The sequence below is a fragment of the Nannospalax galili genome, unplaced genomic scaffold (genome assembly GCF_000622305.1).
Source record: "Nannospalax galili isolate Female #2095 unplaced genomic scaffold, S.galili_v1.0 scaffold686, whole genome shotgun sequence".
Classification (NCBI taxonomy): domain Eukaryota; kingdom Metazoa; phylum Chordata; class Mammalia; order Rodentia; family Spalacidae; genus Nannospalax; species Nannospalax galili.
In genome coordinates this window covers 695791-700256 of record NW_008355472.1, presented here as the reverse complement: position 1 = coordinate 700256, position 4466 = coordinate 695791, and the positions used below count along the sequence as shown (strand labels likewise).

General features: G+C 40.0%; 1 pseudogene; it reads left to right on the top strand.

Annotated features, from left to right (window-relative positions):
* The first annotated feature begins 1525 nt into the window (after positions 1-1525).
* On the top strand, positions 1526-1885 carry LOC103749847 (annotated as a pseudogene).
* Positions 1886-4466: the final 2581 nt, after the last annotated feature.

Sequence of the window (4466 nt, the reverse complement as noted above, 5' to 3'; positions counted from 1 at the left end):
CCAGCACCTATATGGCAGCTAACAACCATCCATATCTCCAGTGCCAGGAGATTCAATGCCCTCTTCTGGCCTCTGAGACAGTGCATGCATGTGGTGTACTTACATACATGCAGGCAAAACACACATAAAAAATACATTTTTTTATGGATAGGTGAGAAGGATCTGACTAGACTGAAAGTGGATGGACTTGCACTGGGGAAAGTCTGGAGACACTGACACAGTGGACCTTAACACCCATGACAGTATATATGGGTTCCAGTGGGGGGGGCTATGGGAAGGTGCTGGTGGGGACGGGGCTATAAAGATGACTCAGATTGTTTGAGATACTCTGTATGAAATACAACAAAATTTAATACAAACAAATTTTTAAAATTACATATTTTTAAAAAGTCAGGTACTATGCCAAGCATAGTGACGCATGCCCTTAATCCCAGCACTTGGGAGACAGAGGTTGGTAGAGTTCTGAGATCAAGGCCAGCCTGGCCTACACAAGTAAATTCCAGGTCAACTGGGACTATAGGGAGACCCTGTCTCAAAAGCCAAAAAAAGAAAAAAAAGTCAACTACTACATGAACGTTTCGTGTTTGAACCTAGATCTTTGTGCATGCTGAAAGCAAGGGATCTGCCACTGAGTTACATCCCCAGGCCATAGGTTGTTGGGGGTTTGGGGGTTGTTGTTTATTTTGTTTTTGACAGGGTCTCCCTAGTCCTAGCCCACCAAGAAGTCACTATGTGGACCATACTGGCCTCAGTCTCACAGAAATCCACCTGCCTCTGCCTCCAAGGGCTGGGATTAAAGGCTCATGCCACCATGCCTGGTGTTTGTTTTTTATTTTTTGAAATACAATCTCACTATGTAGCCCTGGCTGGCCTGGAACTTGCTTTGTAGACAAGGCTGGCCTCAAACTCATAGAGATTAACATGCCTCTGCCTCTCAAGTGCTAGGATTCAAGGTAATGTGCCACCATGCCTGGCCCTAGCCCATAATTTTTCGAGATGGTGTTTCACTATGCAGCCAAGAATGGCTTTGAACTCACAATCCTTTTGCGTCAGATCCCAAGTGCTGGGAGTGCAGGTGTGTACTGCCATGCCCAACTGTGAAATAAATTTTATAGGAGGTGAGTCCTTCATGAGGCCAGTTACTAGTTCTTATGCCAAAACAGCATTATCAACTAGGGTGACCTCTGTTTTGCTCTACAGACTTCACTTATTTTGGTTATAAGGATCAGATTACAATAAATGATTTAGGATTGGGATTTGTAGACAATATCATAAGGATAAAGGATAAAGATGAAATATCCTGAAATGTCCAACAGCTGAGTTTTGGAAAGAGTTGGGATTTAGAATGTTCAGATAGCTCTGTTAAGATTTAAAATTTAGGTGATGTTTAGACTCTACTGATGTCACGGCGCTCAGAGTAGAGAAGTTGGTCCTTTGAGGGGCTCTGGGACTGAAGTCGAGGTTGCATGACCCTGGCCCGTTCCTACCCACTCTTCACTCACCCGCCTTTCCCTCCCATGGCAGGATGAGGCATTCAGGCCTGGGTGAAGGAGCACCTCCAGGCAGCTATGGGAACTACAGCTATGCCAACAGTGGGTACAACACCTATGAAGAAGAAAACGAGAGGCTCATGGACAGTCTGAGAAGCAAAGTCACTGCAATTAAATCTCTTTTCATTGAAATAGGCCATGAAGTTAAAAATCAAAATAAACTATTAGCTGAAATGGATTCACAATTTGATTCTACAACTGGATTTCTAGGTAAAACTATAGGAAGACTGAAGTTTCTGTCAGAGGGAACCAAACAAAATTATTGTGCTATATGATGCTATTTTCATTGTTTGTCTTTTTTCTTTGTCATTTATTGGATTATTAAACTGATGTGATGCAAATAAGTGTGAATTTGGAATTTGTTCCAGCTAATGGCTTGGAGTACCACCTTGATAACCAGCATCCCAACATTCCTGATGCCCTTTGCATTGGAGATTACTAGAGTTTGCTTGTTTTAGAAATCATACTAGGTCATACAGTGATTTTTTAATACTGTTCCTTATTGACTCATTTAAATCCATATTTTCAGGTGTATTGAGATTGCCTAAAATCAGTGTGACTCTACCAATTTTTTCCCAGTATTTTACTATCAGATTAAATAGAACACAAAACCCCATCGTTAATTTCTGAAGTGAATTGAAGAGCAGCAATGGAATGCCAGGACAGCCTGAGACTGGGCTCAGGATGGTGACAGAATGCTCCTTTTTCTTTCCTTGTGACAACGGGCTCTCCTTCCTTGTCTGGTACAGCTATAGGCCTGTTTCTTATTCCCTACAGTCTTCTTAAGTTTTGACCACATGAATTCTTTGTATGAGGACCTCCTTTAATAAAGATATTGACATTTCTACTGGGACCTGATCTCATGTATGTCAACTATTGTTTTATATTAATGATAAATTATGTTGACTTGCTTTGTAATAGTTTTATGATTTTTAGCTACTTAGGTAGGCCATTTTATTATCATTTCTGATAAAATAATGTGAAATAGTAATTGCTAAGCTCTGTGTAGAAGTCAAGTGTTCAAGCCTCTACGTTATTGTGTGCTCAAAATACATACTGAAAATACTCAGCATTGAGCTCACAGTTAAGAGGACTGCTGTTCTGCACCATTGTACTTGTTTACAGAAAGCAAAACCCAAAGGTGGATTTGAGTGAAAAGGAACTATTAAATATTGTAAAACACTGCATTGTTCTTCTTTTGGAATTTATTGACTTTGGCTCAAAAATAAATTTTTATGGAAATGAAAAAAAGATTTAAAGCTTAAAAGTGTATGCCACCATACCTGGTCAGCAATGAGTTTTTGATAAATGAGAAAATTCTCATACTGTAACATGCTGGGAAGAAAACTTCCTCTAAAGTTGTATTTAGACTGTATTGAAACTATCTTGCCAGCTCCTCATAATTTTTTAAAATTTAGGATGGATATGTAGGTCAGTGGTAGAATGCTTGCCTAATACACAAAAGGCACTGGGTTATATCCCCAGTAACCCCCCACACCAACATAAGTAAATAAATAATAAACAATAACCTGTGTCAAGTCCCTCCACTGTCAGACAGGTAATAGATTGCTGGAGGCGTGGACTGTTTTTCTATGGAATGATAAAGATTTTTATGTTTTTGTTTCTAAGCATACATATGCCATCTGGGTCTTAGGAGCTGTAATACAAAGAATTCCTTCTTGTCAATAAGAAATATTTTCTTTGGCCTGGAGCTCACTATGTAGGCTGGTCTTGAACCCACAGATCTACCTGCCTCTGCCTCCTGAGTACTAAGGTTAAAGGTACATACCCCCATGCTTGGAAACAAATATTTTCTTATGTTCAGTAAGGTGTAAGCTACAACAGGTAGTTTAGTGCAGGTCAGCCTGAAAGGAGTGGGAGGAAGGTAGGTAAGAACAGCCTTTCATGTGTCCATGTGTCCCAGTATCTCTATGCTGGAGGAAAAGGAACTCTTTCAGAGTCCTCAAATTGAGCTGCACTTACCAAGCAGCACACAGGTTCTGGTCATCTTGAGAGATGACTATGTGAGCTGTACACCCAGCTTTCTGTTAGTGGTTCTCTGTGCCCTTACGACTTTCTATGACCCCACCACTCACTTGAGCTTCCCTCTTAGAGCCTCTTTCATCATTTCTTAGACTCTCTCCAGGATGAAGTCATCACCACTCACCCAGCCAAACCCTGCACAAACAGAAAGATGCTGGCAAAGTAGAGGCTGGCCGAGTCAGTGCCATTTCTTCCTGGCTTTTTCTAGGCTTTTTCTAGCCCTCTTCAGTCTCTGAGCTTTGATATATACATTTTCTTTTGTATCAAAATATAGAAGCAGAAAAGTCCTACTGAAGCTAAACTAGTTTGTAGTTTGAGGCAACTTGCTTTATATATTTTCACTAAAGCCATAAATTAGAGCTTTGTGGCACCATTGGCAAACTTTTTAAAAAATTTTAGGTGGCCATAGAATTATTACTTTAAAGGAAGTTTAACTTGAGATCAAACATAGTCTTTTAAAGCCTCCCTTTGTTCTCTGGTCCCCTGAGGCTTTCTCTGATGTGGCTGTGGGGAGGACTGAAGCAGGTTATTTTAAAAGAGCTTTTAAAAGAAAGCTAGCTTGTAAAAATAATCTAGAAAGGCCACTTCTTTGTGTGGGCTGGAGGTTGAATCTAGGGCCTTGTACATACCAGGCAAGTCCTGTACCACTGAGCTACATTCCCAGCTTCCTTCACATTTTTTGAGTGTGTTTGTGTGTGACTGAAGATCCTGGGGAAAAAAACGCAGTTTTTTTTTTAATTTTTAAAAATGATTTATTTAATAACAACATACTTAGAAGAAGCATATCATTACAACACAATTGATATATTCAATAACGGTTTCCTGAGGTAGGATGCATCTCTTTCAAAATTGGCTGTAAATTTTTAGGTTTAC